Consider the following 18,100-nt stretch of genomic DNA (forward strand, 5'->3'; position numbering starts at 1 on the left):
ACTTCACCTGCAGACCTCCCGCTCTCACTATTCTCGTGTTCCGTCTGCATATCTTAACTAAAAGAACTCTTCAACTAATCGTCACCCCTCTTTCAACAGTTGCTGTCTATGTTGAAGGAACTACTCGCACAACAAATCAACGACGCGCTTCACGCACCCCATCTTCTACAATTACGTCCGAAACCTACGCTCAAATCTGTGGCAGGATCATCATACCCTTCTCAGTGTTTATATCGCACAAAATACCAGGCGTGTAGTTTAATACATGTGTTCACGTTCCATTACTCGCCACCGCAAGGCTCCAGTACGAAAAGAACACATACGAAGTCAAAGGCTTTCTCAACGGTTGAAACTTCTTGTGTTCAAGACTGACAAAATTTTCAAGATGAGAAAGGACCCTACAGTAAATTCGACAGTTCATACACTGAAACAACAATATGCAAAGCTAATTAATCGTTTCGTTTAGCACATGTTCCAATCGGCACTTAACTAGAAGCAATACTCAATACAAAATTTTGCCGTATACAATCGTACAATGATACCAGTTTATCGTAAGATGACGACAATAACCACGGCGGAAAGGACACTACTGATAGGTGAATGCTTATTACGAAGATCATATGGTCACTCGTGTGGTAATACATCAACCTACTGCCTAGAACCAATGTAGGGGCAAAGAAATATTGTACTTCGAAAGTATATGATTTTGATGTGACACGCCGCAATTTATACGACCGTGAACTGGAGCACCACGAACAAAATAACAATATTCAGTTTAAAATTGCAATCGTGTAGTTGTATATCAGTAATATCGCACTTTCTAGGCAAGTTCTTTTCGGGAAAATTTTAAATTTAGTAGCCACGTAGTATTTGCATTTGGACGACATAACAGCCACAGAATATCGTTTATTTTTGTCGTTATAATATCAGCCAGAGATTGTATTTCTCGATGCAATAGCGTCAACTTGAAATGAAGTTTGTTTCACTAAACGTTCGTCAAATTGTTTCTGTTATTTTCATGGATTCCCTATTCTTCTGTTAACAAAACTTCTAATATTTTTCAACTAGTAATTTTTGTATAAGTCCAAGCTGTTCATATACTGACGGTATTATCGGCGCTTGCATCATGTTTTTTAATTATAAGAAATATTCTCTGAAGCTTAAGGTAAGAATGGGTAGTAGTTTGTCAAATAAATACTCCATCAACAAAAAAATTATTTCCCCTTTTCGTAATAAACAAATACAGAAATTATCAAAAGTGAGTCGTAATTACAATTACAGCATGTTCTTGTGGTTGTTGTTGTTGTTGTGGTCTTCACTCCAGAGACTAGTTTGATGCAGCTCTCAATGCTACTCTATCCTAAGCAATCTTCTTCATCTCCGGGTAACTACTGCAACCTACATCCTTCTGAATATTCATCTCTTGGTGTCGCTCTGAGATTTTTATCCTCCACGCTGCCCTCCAATACTAAATTGGTGATCCCTGGATGCCTCAGAACGTGTCGTACCAACCGATCACTTCTTCTAGTTAAGTTGTCCCTCAAATTCCTCTTCTCCCCAGTTCTATTCAGTACCTCCTCAATAGTTGTGTGATCTACGCATCTGATCTTCAGCATTCTTCTGTAGCACCACATTTCGAAAGCTTCTATTTTCTTCTTGTCTGAACTATTTATCGTTCATGTTTCACTTCCATACATGTCTACACTCCATACAAATACTTTCAGAAAAGACTTCCTGACATTTAAATCTATACTTGATGTTAACAAATTTCTCTTCTTCTGAAACTATTTCCTTGTCATAGCCAGTCTACATTTTGTGTCCTCTCTGCTTCGACCGTCATCAGTTATTTTGCTTGCCAAATGGTAAAACTCGTCTACTACTTTAAGTCTCTCAATTCTTAATCTAATTCCTTCAGCATCACCTGATTTAACTCGACTACATTCCATTATCCTCGTTTTGTTTTTGTTGATGTTCATTTTATATCCTCCTTTCAAGACACTGTCCATTCCGTTCAGCTGCTCTTCCAGGTCCTTTGCTGTCTCTGACAGAATTACAATGTCATCGGCAAATCTCAAAGTTTTTATTTCTTCTCCATGGATTTTAATTCCTACTCCGAATTTTTCTTTTGTTTCCTTTACTGCTTGCTCAATGTACAGATTGAATAACATCGGGGAGATGCTACAACCCTGTCTCACTCCCTTCCCCACCACTGCTTCCCTTTCGTGTCCCTCAGCTCTTCTAACTGCCGTCGGGTTTCTGTACAAATTGTAAATAGCCTCTCGCTCCCTACATTTTACACCTGCCACCTTCAGAATTTGAAAGAGAGTATTCTAGGCAACAATCTAAAAGCTTCCTCTAAGTCTACAAATGCTAGAAACGTAGATTTGCTTTTCCTTCATCTATCTTCTAAGGTAAGTTGTAGGGACAGTATTGCCTAGCGTGTTCCAACATTTTTGCGGAAGCCAAAATGATCTTCCCTAAGTCGGATTCTACCAGTTTTTCGATCCGCGTGTAAGGAGTTCGTCTTAGCTTTTAGCAACCGTCACTTATTAAATTGATAGTTCGGTAATTTTTAGACCTTTCGACTCTGCTTTCTTTGGAATTATTTTATTCTTCCTGAAGTATGAGGGTATTTCGCCTGTCTCATACATCTTGCTCACCAGATGGTAGAGTTTCGTCATGTCTGGATTTCCCAAGGCTATCAGTGGTTCTAATGGAATGTTGTCCACTCCCGGGGCCTTTTACCGGCTTAGGTCTTCCAGTGCTCAGTCAAATTCTTCACGCAGTATCGTATCTCCCATTTCATCTTCATCTACGCCCTCTTCCATGTACATAATACTGCCATCAAGTACATCGCCCTTGTATAGACCCTCTATATACTCCTTCCACTTTCTTTGCTTAGGACTGATTTTTCATCTGAGCTCTTAACATTCATACAGGTGGTTCTCTTTTCTCCAACGGTCTCTCTAATTTTCCTGTAGTCCATATGTATCTTACCCCTAGTGGTATATGCCTCTTCATCCTTACATCTGTCCTCTAGCCATCCTTACTCGGCCATTTTGCACTTCCTGTCGATCTCACTTTTTCTGTGCAAAATTCTGCCACGCGGCTTCCTCTTTCATTCCTTACCCCCAGTCCATATTCACCTACTACTTTTCCTTCTCTTCTTTATCCTACTACCGAACTCCAGTCTCCTATGACTATTAAATTTTCGTCTCCCTCAAGTCTCTGAATAATTTCTTTTATCACACCAATCTCTTCATTATCTGCGGAGCTAGTTGGCGTATAAACTTGTACTACTGTGGTAGGTGTGGGCTTCGTGTCTATTTTGGCTACAATAATGCGTTCACTACACCGTCCGTAGTAGCTTACCTGTGTTTCTATTTTTTTATTCATTATTAAACCTAAACCCGCATTACCGTTATTTGATTTTGTATTTATAACCCTGTATTCACCTGACCAGAAGTCTTGTTCCTCCTGCCACCGAACTTCACTAATTCCCACTATATGTAACTTTAACCTATCCATTGCCCTTTTTATATTTTGTAACCTACCTTCCCGATTAATGAATCTAACATTCCACTCTCCGATCCGCAGAACGCCAGTTTTGTTTCTCCTGATAACGACGTCCTCCTGAGTAGTCCCCGCCCGGAGATCCGAATGGGAGACTATTTTACCCAAGTGGACGCCATCATCATTTAACCATACACTAAAGCTGCATGCCCTCGGGAAAAATTAGGGCTGTAGTTTCTCCTTGCTTTCAGCCGTTCGCAGTACCAGCACAGCAAGGCCGTTTTGGTTAATGTTATAAGGCCAGATCAGCCAATCATCCAGACTGTTGCCCCTGCAACTACTGAAAAGGCTTCTGCCCCTCTTTAGGAACCACACGTTTTTCTGGCCTCTCAACAGATACCCCTCCGTTGTGATTGTACGTACGGTAAGGCTACCTGTATCCCGGAGGCATGCGAGGCTCCCCGCGAACGGCAAGGTCATGGTTCGGGGGGGGGGGGGGGGGGGGGGCAGGAATTACAGTATATAGTCTTCCTAAAGGTGGCAGGGGTAAAATACAGGGAGCGAGTTAAAACAAAAGAAAAATTTGGATTAGGTATTAAAATCCAGGGAGAAGAAATAAAAACTTTGAGGTTCGCCAATGACATTGTAATTCTGTCAGAGACAGCAAAGGACTTGGAAGAGCAGTTGAACGGAATGGACAGTGTCTTGAAAGGAGGATATAAGATGAACATCAACAAAAGCAAAACGAGGATAATGGAATGTAGTCGAATTAAGTCGGGTGATGTTGAGGGAATTAGATTAGGAAATGAGACACTTAAAGTAGTAAAGGAGTTTTGCTATTTGGGGAGCAAAATAACTGATGGTGGTCGAAGTAGAGAGGATATAAAATGGAGACTGGCAATGGCAAGGAAAGCGTTTCTGAAGAAGAAAAATTTGTTAACATCGAGTATAGATTTAAGTGTCAGGAAGTCATTTCTGAAAGTATTTGTATGGAGTGTAGCCATGTATGGAAGTGAAACATGGACGATAAATAGTTTGGACAAGAAGAGAATAGAAGCTTTCGAAATGCGGTGCTACAGAAGAATGCTGAAGATTAGATGGGTAGATCACATAACTAATGAGGAGGTGTTGAATAGGATAGGGGAGAAGAGAAGTTTGTGGCACAACTTGACTAGAAGAAGGGATCGGTTGGTAGGATATGTCTGAGGCATCAAGGGATCACAAATTTAGCATTGGAGGGCAGCGTGGAGGGTAAAAATCGTAGAGGGAGACCAAGAGATGAATACACTAAGCAGATTCAGAAGGATGTAGGTTGCAGTAGGTACTGGGAGATGAAGGAGCTTGTACAGGATAGATTAGCATGGAGAGCTGCATCAAACCAGTCTCAGGACTGAAGACCACAACAACAACAACAACAGTCTTCGTAGCAGGCAGCCGTTCGTTCTGAGGTACAACATGAAGAAAGAACAAGAAATGTTTACATCTTACGTCATTCAGGCGTCAAAGGCTCGAAAATTCGCTCACATTACACTTGGAAACGAAATTTCTGAATCGAGCATGACGTAGTCGTGTCATCGGCCTAATTAATGAATACGGCACGTCGGGGGATAGCAATTATTTAAAGAGTAGCCAATCTAGTTTCTACGTTAAGTTCCACCGTAACGTCGAGGGCATTCGTACACGAGTGAAAAATTACATTGAAGCTCTATTGGCAAGTCCAGATGTCCCACTGAAAGAACGCCACAACAGGCACCAGTTATTGGCCAGGCTTCACGCTACTAACTTCTCCTGTTCTTCAATGTTGAGTCAATGGCATTCGTAAAACAAAAACAGGGTTTGCTTGTTTTTCAACCTTAAATAGTTAACTTACTGCGGTAGAGTCCACTTACAACTACACTGCGGCAATCCGTTGAACAAATTTTTATTTGCTGGTCTCCCTCTGCAGAGTCTCCTTATTAATCTGTCCACCTTAGGATATGTCCCCCGTCCTATGTTCATACCTCGGAAGGTACTTACTTTCTCTCTCCCTTCGTAAGGTCAGAACCTACGCAGGGTTCATCGGTCAACGGCCGGCGTGTGTTCCCTTTTTCCCTTGAACTCAAAACCGCATGCTTACCTAGACCGGCTATGTGCTATTTATTTTATTTCAGTTACTACCTCGCAAAACACCGAACCCGTAAATTCGTTTCCAAGAGACCCTGTTCAGATGTGTTTGTCTACAAACCGCTGCTTGTATCTACGCCTGCACGGCTGTCAACTGGCTGAACGACTCGTGTTGACGATGACTGTAATGGCCTTCCTCATTGCGGCGTCAGCGCGGCGCGGGGGCGCCGACACCCGCAGGCTGGCTGATACGACGCAGGACCCTCCCCAGGCGGCCTTGGAAGGCTGAGAGGCGCGTGCGCTTAGCCGCGACTTACGCTTCCCTTCACATGTGGTACGCACAGCGCTCGAGTGCGTTATCCGTCAAACGTAAGGTCCACCAAGATAAGGAGCTCCCGTCTACTAAGAAAGTAACTTCCACTTTGTTTCCCCTGCAATCACTGGATACTATTTGCAGGAGAGATCGGCCATCGAATTACTTGACTGACGTGACCAGGGAAAATACAGAAACACATCCAGACGGTGAAATGTGATTCTGAAATGTGCTCTTGGTGGGTTTAAATTAGGAGTTTTGCTGCTTCACCACTTAGCTCGGTCTAACAATTGTTGAGTCGCGCATATTTTCACAGTTTCTCGGGTGTTGTGTTCATGTTTCATATTCAGTCCTTCGTGTTCGGATGTCCAGTGCCAATTTAATGTGTCCGCAACTTGCCATCTCCTTTGGGACAGAATATATTACTTCTCTACAGCCTCAGATTGATAAAACAGATTTCTGCTTTTACAATATGTAATATCTAGTCCTTTCAAACTCCTTCACATACTCCCCGAAAAATAGTTTCGCAAAGGAGTCATTACGTAGAGTTGCTTCAGCTCGAGAACAGAATAAATAAAATAAAAAAAAAACTGCAGGCTACAATCGTTCCAGGAAAGAACGACGAGCTGCAAGAACACCCATTAGCGTAGAACTGTAAGTCATTTCTAAGATATCGTCCTAGATTACGATGTACAAACTAAATGTGGGAAAGCAACACATAACTTAAGTTTCATGATGTACTTCAATGGCTGCAGTGCAGCAACGAAACTGGATGCCAACGACACTATTGATTAGTACAAATTGCTTTGTATATTTTACAGTTGGACGAAGTCGTTGCTGATAATCAGGAACATTGAGGTTCAAAGGCAAAGAATGATCAAACCATCTGAACCCGAGAAATAACTACAGACGAGAGCTATTTATTTAAATGCAAATTACTGAAGGTTTTTGCTACAAGAGATCGTTCAGTGACGCTTGCCGGGACATGGTAACGCAAGTAAGCGCGTCCGATAAATTCTAATCAGATCGATCCGTCATTCTTCAGAGAGCATTTATCGACAACTGATTTGATGTATTTAAAATGAGTTTTAAGGGCCAGTAACTGTAATTTCTTTCATTATAAGAGTAGCCATGCAATCAGAAAATGCAGTAACACGCGCCAGCAATGCAACGATAGAATCCAATCAGCGCAAACCAGAGATGTCTCCTGTATGAGTATCCAGGTCGTGACGAGACAATCGAGCAAAATGTTGTGTTATAGAATGCGATGAAAGTTGTAAATAAATATACTGTTACCATGAAACGAGTTGATCAATAGCAAATATTATTCGAATTTGTCCTGTTTGCTAGTAACAGTCTGGGAATGGTGACATTGTGAAAAACAGTTTATTACAAAAAAAGTCAGATAAGCACTTATGCTTCCATTCTATGGATTTTTTTGTATCGTCACATATCGTCTTTTTCGGGAGTTTTCTTCATTCACTGGCATCAAGGTTGTTCTGTATGCGGAAGGAGGCAACAGCTGTAGAAACCTTTCAGCTATCAGACAGAAAAACAGCTTCCCAGCCAACAATGAAGGCGCTGAAGCTTCCAGCACCTAACGCAGCTTTTGTTTGACTTTGTTTGTCCAACACTTTCTTTGCTCGAAAAAGATCAAGTTTTCGTTAATGAGCTGACATTTCGTCTGTTCAAAGCCCTCTAAGGTACAAAACTGCAGCATGAAAAATAACAGCCATTAATATAGGAGCAAAGTGTTGCCCAATACGGTAACAAACTGATTTGTGAGCAGCTACCCCCTGCCCCATTCCTGAGGACCAACTGACTTACCTATCCTGGAACCCAGTGCCAGTTGCAGCGTGCCATGTAACGTCCTCCAGATGTAACAAAAATTTGATTTGCAATAATTCAGATAATTACTAACAAATTTAGAAGTTCAAAATGCTGTCATAATATACTCTTTCCGAGTTATAGTTTCATCTTAAAAGTTTAACGCAATGAGACAAGTATTACAGCCACAAACTGCGTCTGTCTTGAAGCAGCGTAACTGACAGTGCGCAGATACCCCAACTTGATTCATCCACTACTTGATTATGAAAGCACTTAGCGACTGTCAACAAACTTTACACATAATTTCAAACCTTTACGAATCTTTTTCTTACAGACGCAACCCACAAAATCATGAAAGGGGAAAACTTTATCGCTTACTAAATTTTCGCTGTTAATGCAGTAAAGCTTCGGCATCAGGTATGATGTTTTAATTTATTACTTCTTTATTACCGACTCTATTCGCAACACAGTCCGTAGACATGTAGCACTGAATGTACATGCAAAATTAAATCAATGCACGGTATATAGTTTAAGAGATATTTTAGAGATATGATCTCAAAAACATTGAAATGCGTGAAAAAAACTTACTTTTGTTTAAAATATGGCACAAACTACACAGAATATATTTATCTGGGAATCATAATGAGACCATTTAACGACTTCCAAGAAACATTAAGAATAATACAGTTGTTCCGATTTCCGTAATGCTGCAGTAGCCTATCCGCTCCACTCATCGTCAGCGCCTGCACTTGCAAGTTATAAGCTGGGCTCGGCACTCGTACTCTTGGATCATCATTAAGTGCGACCAGAGATCTGGCACTTCCAGACAGAAACAAACTGATACGCACATTTGAACCCTTCCTTCTGTCTAGTGGTTCATTATTATTAATATTACTGTTATTATTATTATCATTAATATTATTCACTATACATTTTTTGGAAAAAAGATGCCAGTAAGGAAGTTGGACAATAATTATTTAAGTATCTCCTGCCATGTTTCTTATGAAGGTGTTTAACAACTGCATGTCTTAATATGCCAGGAAAAATTCCATGTTCCAGTGAGCATTAGACGTCACTTAAGACTTTACTTAATATATCAGAATAACTTATCAGAATACAAGTTACACAGCAACTTTAAAAAACATTACTTTCCAATTGTACTTTCTGTCTACACTTTGTTCGATTCCCGGCGGGGTCAGGGATTTTCTCTCCCTCGTGATGGCTGGGTGTTGTGTGCTGTCCTTAGGTTAGTTAGGTTTAAGTAGTTCTAAGTTCTAGGGAACTGATGACCATAGATGTTAAGTCCCATAGTGCTCAGAGCCATTTTTTTGTCTACACTTTACAGTCCCATTCTTCCTCTATTGGAAGCTCCTGACTTTTTCAATACGTAAGAGCAAAAAGCTTCAGAGATTTTACAAAAATCACACCACAGTTAGTATATGCAAAGCTCGATACAGGGGACAGCTGCTTGTAATGTTTCAACTTGAGCTCTGCTTTCAGCGACAGACAGGAATAGATTCCCAAGTACACAAAAGGGAAAATTAACAAGTAACGTTAAATGTGACATGTTTCTTAATTTCACAAATGAAACGAGAAGCATTTCTATAAAATTATTAATCAAATTGTGTACTAAGAATTAAAATTTTTGCAACACTGGTAAAGGACAACGGAAAAGAAACAGAGCATAGACAAAATTGTTACGTCATTTTCTCTCAATTTTTATGATAACAACAATAATATACGAGCAGCTAAAACATGGCCGAATATCTAAACGAAAAGGACCTAATGCTAGGATGGCATGGTAATGTTAAACGAGAGAGTTGGGGCGAAACTGAAAGGACGGAAGGAACAGAAAATGAAAATGGTCTGTGTACATTTCGAAAGTGCTAATGACAAGCTATACTAAGACAACAGTATACCAAGTAAATCAAAATTATTTGGATAACATTAGACTAGACTGTAATTAGAGATAACAAAAGTTTAAGTAGCCTCCATAAGGTGCACAACAAAAACGCGACAACTACATATTTTAACCTCTTGCCGTAAACAGTAAGGCAATTAAAAGAGTTGTGTCCACGCGGGAAGCGCTACTAAGCACCAGGTTCTGGGAGTAATAATAGTTTAAAAAGACAACGAGGGAAAAAAAAAGCGTCAGTAAGGAGCAGCGCTTCCTCTCCGTGCACTGTGACCCAGCATCTCGAGATTAAGGCCAAATGAGACAGTGAGAAAGAGGGCAATGTAAAACTGAACGGAGAGCCGTGGAAGCACAAGAGGCGCGGGAGCAATGGTGGGGGCATAGTGACGAGGGTCGGGGGGAGGGGGGAGGCGCGCGGGCGGAGAGGTGGGGAAACGAGGGGAAGGGAGAGGCCAGCCGGACACGGTCTAATCGGAGAACATCGAACAGGTTTATCGAGTGGATCCTCAATTAATCTCGCGGCGCTGGCCAGGGCCGGGCCTTTGTCTTGCGCCTGTGGGAGCCCGGCGGCCGGCGGCCAGCGCCGGGCCCCGTCCCGCTCCCGTGATACGCCAGATGGGCGCCCGCGCCCGCGCCCGCGCACGCGGAATGCCATCCATCACGCGACCGCCGCTGCTGATTTGCATAGTTATTGGCCACCGACCCGTGTAGTCGGGGCCGGAAGCTGCGAGCCCCAAGTAAATACTACCGGACGGAGGTCGCCCGCAGATGGGCATCGGCGTCTGTACTTATCATCGTGAGATCCGCCACTAATTGGAAACTTCCTCCTTGTTTCTGACTATCCTAACTGTTTTCCCCAAGTTCCTCCTCAAATGACTGCAAATAGCCAGACGTAGCGCCCCTCCTGCCCCAAGTTCCTCCTTAAATGACTGCAAATAGGCAGACGTAGCGATTCACTCAAATAATATTAATGAAACGGCATTTTTCACGAGCATAAAGCAGGAATCCGACCATTCGCTTCTTTTTTTCTGACACTCGTGTTCATGTTTCGCTAGGTCTATCCTATACTAGCCCTGGGTGGGTAAAAGTCCACAGTTGCTTGCCACTGTACTGTAACTGACCAAATGAAAAACCATGAATTGTGTCCTCCTGACTTAAACATAGTGTGCAATGTGTCCCTAATGGCACTGTACCGAAAACTATAAAATATGACTCTAGGTTGTAATACTGCACACCTACGATACTAAGTATCGTACTGCGTGTTCCTAGATATTTAGCGAGCATTTGACAGATTGAGTGACCTCTCCTGCCTTTTCATCGAATACGCTGCCGGCGTTTGGGGAAAGCCAGCGAAAGCAAACCTAAAGAAGCTCCAATCTCTGCAAAATCAACCTCTCCTCTTGGCTCTGCATTTACAATAAGATTTTCCATCTACAGCTGTTGACTTCATCAAGGAAGGCCCCCGTCAGTATGACTGTTCCATCCTCCTGTTCAAGATACTCGAGCACGGAGTGCCAGCGCCCATCACTCACCTCATACGCTCCTACGTCCACGGCAGGACCTTCGATCTGAGGGATGAGTCTGGACTATCTACAGCACGTCACATCCGAACAGGCGTACTCACAGCACTCGATTTTAGAACCGGTCCTGTACACTGTTAATATGGCAGACATCCCAAAGATCAATGGCGTCCAGCTAACTCTTTACACTGATGACACAGCATTGTGCAGCAGGAGGAAGAACGCCGCCGCCCTCCGCCGAGTACGCTGTCAAAGGCGCGAAGACACAGTTCCGGATGGTCATTCGTCGCATCATCCCAGCAGACTTAGCGCCCGCCGTCGTCGGTGGCAGCCTCGTCGCCTGGACGCGCTACTGCGGAATTGGCGCCCACACATCCAGGACGTAAAGTTCAAAAACTGAAACCGTTTACCAAGTTGTACAGCTTGCTGAACCCGACTTCCACATTTTCTTCCACGTCTCGGTGTCACTTTGTACAAAGACGTTACTCTGCCCTTTCATCGAATACGCTGCCGTCGTTTGGGGGAAGGCAGCGAAAGCAAACCTAAATAAGCTCCAGTCTCTGCAGAATCAACCAATCCTCTTGGCTCTGTAATCGTGTGGGGCGTATAGTTGGAGTGATATGGGACCCCCTGATACGTCTGTATACGACTCTTGACTGGTGACACGTACGTAAGCATCCTGTCTGATCACCTGCATCCATTCATGTGCATTCCGACGGACTTGGGCAATTCCAGCAGGACAATGCGACAACCCACATGTCCGGAATTGCTACAGAGTGGCTCCAGAAACTCCCTTCTTAGTTTAAACACTTGCACTGGCCGCCAAATTCCCCAGACATGAACATTATTGAGCATAGCTGGAATGTCTTGCAAAGTGCTGTTCAGAAGAGTTCTCCACCTCCTCGTACTCATACGGTTTTACGGACAGCCCAGCAGGAGTCAGTCCCCTCCAGAACTACTTCAGACATTAGGAGAGTCTATGCCACGTTGTGTTGCGGCACTTTTGCGTGCTGGCGGGGACCCTGCACGATATTAGGCAGGTGTACCCGATTCTTTGGCTCTTCAGTGTATGTTTTTTAAAAATCCCACGAGTCAATCACAAATGTAACCATTTGTGCTATGTTTATTTCTATACCTTCAATCTGCTCTGTTAGTCCTATTTAGTGTGGACCTCACACTATTGAGCAATATTCTACGTTTGGTTGCACGAGAGTTTTGTAAGCGATCTCCTTTGCACTGTTCTGCATTTTACCAGTATCCTACCAATGAACCCAAGTCGTCACCTGCTTTACCGTCGACTGAGATTACGTTATTACTCCATTTCACCTGCAGACAAATTGTTAGTTATACCCACGTACTGCACTTCCGACTATTTCAGTCACTGACCACTACGTTTTTGCGTTTTGAGAAGTGTGTAATTTCATAGTTCTGACATTTAAATCAAGTTCTGACTGAAAAATTGATCTTTTTTTTCAGGCAGTACTTTATTACACATATTTATCTTTTGCGAAAAAACTGAGTGAGATTACTGTTAATGTTCTCTACCAGGGCATTAATATACAATATGAAGAACGAGAGTCCCAACACACTGCTCTAGCACATGAACGAAGTCCCTTCTAGATATGCCGACGACTATCATTGCAAAAAATACTCAACTTAGTCACAAATCTCGCTTGATATCCCATATCATCGTGCATTCCTTCGTCAAAGCTGGTACGGCACTTATCAAATGCTTTTCGAAAATGAAACATGGTATCTGTCGGATTCCCTTGATCCATGACACGATGTTACTGAGAAAATCGCCTAGGGTTTCGCATGTCCGACGTTTGCGGAATCCATTTGGTTAGGGATATCCTACTATGTTTAAGATAAGATAGATAATACTGAATCGTAGTTTTGCGAAACAGTTACGTTGCCCTTCTTGTAGACAGATGTGTTTTATAACATGGTTAAGAGAGAAGCTAACTCAGCTACAAATTGTGCATATAATCTGCGACGATACTAGATTGTAACATGTCGATAAGTAACAATACATAGAACCATTCTGTTGTAATCTCATAAACTTTCTGACTGAAAGAGCATGGTCTCTGAATTCTTCCATTTTACCTCTTGTTTCTCCCAGTTGTTGGAATGTTGCGAGATGTGCCAGCTTCAAGTTTTACGTGGTGAGTAGTCAATGGTAGAAATCTGGGAGGTCCCCCACCACTGAACTCCCATGGGCAGCTTTCGCGTGAGTAAAAAGATTTGGGTATCTCTTATGTCAAAGTACTTCAAAAGCGCCTTTCAAAGCAATACGCGACGGTGCCTAACGGTTATCGCTTGTGTAATTGTTCATCCGAAAAGCTTCCAACACAAGTAAGCCAGGTGCGTCTTTACCTGTGGTTACTCGTACTTTAGGTACTTGGGCTATGAACGACTCAAACAAGAATAGCTGGATATAGCCACAGGGTCGAGCCGCTCTAGTCTGCTTTCATGCCCCGCAGCTAATTCGCTGCAAATAATAACCTGAAGCAGTGATTCTGCAGTCAAATAGCCTATACACTGGCAATAACTGCGGGTTAATAAAATACACTGAAATTTAAATAAAATTTACATGAATAAATTAATATCACGGGTTGTATTCTAACCTCAGCAACTGATGTAGACGACAACAAAATATGTTCAGTCATGTTTCTTCAAGAACTACATCTCAGATAAACGGGCAGTGGTCCTAAGATATTCAGTTAAAACACAGGCAGAAAATGCCCTTACCAAATGCAATAAAGTTACGTTGAGAGTGTTATGAGAATGGCAGCAATAGCCTAAACTAAACAGTCAACAAAGACACAAGAAAACTAATATCATTTTGTAATCACAATACACTAAATATTCGTCAGCTCAAAGCACTTCAGAGTTCAACATGACGATTTACAAATTAATCCAAGCGAGATGACTGTCTATCCTCAGTTCCGTAGCACAATCATAAAAAGTTGAGAGTCCTACTCTGAAGCGCATTCGGACCTTTCGAAATACAAAGACCCTTCGGAAGTTAAAAGTATGGTAGTGGCCATTCACTATCCAGAATCAATCTTTTCATCTGTGGTGTCCGCTAACACGTGATTGACCAGTGCTAAATTAGCACAGTTTTTAATAGTACTTACAACTGGCAAAGCAGTAAAGTTTTTATTTAATAACTACACAGGTATGTCGACACATGAGCCATTCGTACTGCATTCATATGCTGTGTAATTGTGGAGAATATTGTGTTCTGACAAACATTTGCGTAATAAAAAGATATAAAAGACATCATAAGTCAATAAATAAAACAGATACAGATGAGCGATTTTCTGGGACGATAGCTATCATGCAATGCAATCATCCGAGATATCGTTTGCTGAAATCGCGTGACGCGTTTAAAAATTGTTAATTCGGAGGTTCACTGTGAAAATGTCAAGTCATTGTGAAATATTAATTTCTGTAATTTTTAAGACATTGGATGTATATCGTTTTATTGGATGTATCTTATTTTTCTGAGATCGCAAATGTATTCAGATTTGCTTTAATTCTTGACTGAAAACTATTATATATTCTCAAAGAGCTGCAAGAAGCCATCTTTCAGCATGTGTGACACTCCACCATTTTTGGTGCATCCCCTGGACAAAGACCATGCGAGTAAAAGCCGCCCAAAATCCCGGCTTTGGGAATTACCCATTTCCGCTGACCCTGCTCGCCTTTGTATCTGGACCTGCCGCTTCGCGCCCCGAGCTCGCTACTAGCGTTGAGCCGTGCAAAAATTTCATCTTACCTCGCAGCAATACAGGGCGGCCCATTAACTTGCCTACATACGGGTGACTTTGCAAGTACGAGCAATGTGAGCTCAAGAGAGAATTCAACACAAGCGCACAGGTTGTCCTATAAACGGAAGCACAGGAACAGCTTGGGAAGCGAGCTGCACTTGCACGCCCAGACGTAGTCCTACCAGTCACAAGCCGATGACCAGTGCACTGGCAACTTTTAGTTTACTGACAGCACATACAGCGAAAGTGCTCAAGGTGAAAATTCTGCAGGCTTTCCCTTCATGTAGGAAGACAGAGGGAGATTTTCAGTTCACTCTTGCAAATCTTACTATTTTCTCCCCTCCTACGGTAATTTTTACAAGAATGTGAGAGTAGGCAGTCAGCAGTCGATTTTAAGGCGAGCACACGGCGATGGTTCGTGTCTCGTCGTTGGAAAAGTAGCTGCTTCAACTTGGGGCTCCTTTAACTGTTTTGGAGTAAGTGTCACGTTTAGCGTTTGCGTTGTCGTTGCACTGCACAGCTAAGAATTTGCGAGTCTGTTTCGGAATATGTGGTTGCTCTTTATCGTTAGTTATCTATCATAATGGGATCAAAAGTCGATGCAATCTAGCACTTGTCCGCGTTGTGAGTTGCACAGACTTTCGAAAGTGATTTGCATCTCAATTTGCAGTCTTCCAGGGAGCATTCTGATGCCTTCTGCACTGACAAAGTGTTTGTAAATCTGGATATTATCACGCTGGCGATTAAAAAACTCTGAACAATGCATGAATATTGCTATTTACATTTTTTATGAAAGTGACTGTAAATCACTCCAATTTCAAGTTGAAAAATATTGAATGAGAGCAAATAAATTAGTATTTTTAAGATAATTTTTTCCCACGCCATTATTTCCTCTGACAACATTCCGATGAGGCGACCCTTTCAATTAAAGCTAGAAATCGTCACAGGACGCTACCTCACTGAATTGCAGTCTCACTGTGACTGTTTCCTATGTAATACAGGTGCCATTACGAGAAACATATTCCTTTCTTTTAATCAAGGAAGTTAGCTGTGTTCTTCGTGATTATATGAGGTGAATTAAATTTTATTTTATGGATAATCGAATTCCGGCTGCATTAGCACTTAGCAGCCTGACTAATTATCAATTTAACATCTGCACGATTTTGTTGGATTCTACGTGAGCAGAGAATCTATCTGGTCATTTGCGTGTGGGGTTCGCGATTGTGGCCGGAAGCTTGCGCAAACGAGTCCGGTCGACGGTAACATAGTACAAGTAGGACAAGAGATGTGAACGTTTCAAATCGAGATAGGGACTCAACTGAGCGCTGGAGTTAAATAAATTTTTAACGATTTCGGCAGTTTCTCAACGCTACTAATATCTGTATCAACCATGTTTGCTGATACGTGAGAATTAAACGGGAGTTGTATTCCTGTATCTTCCTTTGGAAACGAACATTTGAAAGCGGGGTTCAGCATTTCTGCTTTTGCTTTGCTACCCTCAACTTGGATCCCGTATCATTTAAGAATGTCTGTGCATTGGTACCACTGACAGCCTCAACATACAACCAAATTTTGCTGGAGTTTTGAGATAGCTTTTTCGATAAGATTCTGCTACGGTAGTCGTTGCTAGCTTCACATATTGCCACTGTGTGCGTGTCATTTAGTGTATCTCCACCTACACATTCTGTTGTGCACAGTCGCTATTCCTTTGTAAGTTTCTTTATAGAGACCGAAGTTGCTGCACTCCAACAATTCAGACAGGTCTATTAGGCTTAAGGGTTCCACTTTCTACACTGTTCATCTCTCTAACTGCATTCGCTAGCGGAATAATACTGTTTAGAGTAGCGGTAGGCCGACATGTGCTCTGGGTGTGGAGTATATTTAATATAATGAAGAGAATTACCTAGATCTACAAATTTGTACTGAGACAACACGCGTGTTAAAATTACAGGAACGACTGATCCGTTCGTTAAATCGAGTAGTGTTGTTACTTTGATCATGTATTTGCTCAAACCTTACAGAATATTTCTAATTATTCCATCAGCCCATAACGATTGACTGTTGCCGCTCTCCACCCCTTTCTCTCTTCCGTTAATTATTATTTTCATCTCTGAATACCTACTGTAAGAAATAGCCTTTACATATTTTTATTTGCACGATGATACCCCACCGATGCAGATCACATAAATGTTTACAGAGACAGTTACCAGCCACAAAGACAGGGTTTCAGGTTCCTTACGTTACTGAAGGTCAGTTATAACAATAGTGTAAAATTAACTGATCGCAAACAAAATAGCACAAATTAACAGTGGAACCATGTAAGCAGCTGACGAGTTATTGCATTTAGCGTGGTTGAAGACGACTAAATGGGCAGGAAAATACATAAACAGAACCGTAAAATGGACTGGAGTGGTTTTGATATTGTATCTGAAATTGAAAGTTTACAATTATGACTTCGCAGAAAAATGAAGGTGGGTGGTAAGTGTAGACAGTTTATGGATAGCTCACGAACCGAGGAAGTTCTTTGTTGAATTCCAAGAGAAAAGAAACCTTAATCCAGTAGGATGTCAAATGGCTGATGTAGATGAAACGATAGCTACCTCAAGAACTTTAAAAATCTGAATCACACAGATTGAACAAGTGCTTTTGTGCATTTATCGATCGAGTGTTGAGATGATTTGCACTAGTAATATCCCACGAATTTTGGGCTGTTATAAATCATCCTACCTGAATTAAGTCCTTGAAAAGCAAAGAAGATAAGGTTTTAATGTTCCATCGACAAAGACGTCAACAGTGACTAATCTGAAACTTTACTTACGGCATTACGAAGTAGTTGAGAGGGATGTATAAAGCACAGTTATCAAAATCACAACCAAAGATTCAATTTAATCGCTTTGTTCTATTTTCGCCTTGTTCCAATCTGAGGGCCGTCAGTACGAAAAGAATGAGTCATGCTAAGTGAAACATTCATCTGGCAGTCGCGGGGTCGTTTTATAATAATTTAAATTAGACATGAAAACAACTCCCAACGTGAAAGGCGTCTGCGCATAATGAGAAGGGCAGCAGCAGGGAATTTTCGCGGGTTCTCTCCATCTATGGAGATGTCGCTGGCAGTACACAAGTGGAACAAACC

The sequence above is a fragment of the Schistocerca americana genome, chromosome 2 (genome assembly GCF_021461395.2).
Source record: "Schistocerca americana isolate TAMUIC-IGC-003095 chromosome 2, iqSchAmer2.1, whole genome shotgun sequence".
Lineage (NCBI taxonomy): Eukaryota > Metazoa > Arthropoda > Insecta > Orthoptera > Acrididae > Schistocerca > Schistocerca americana.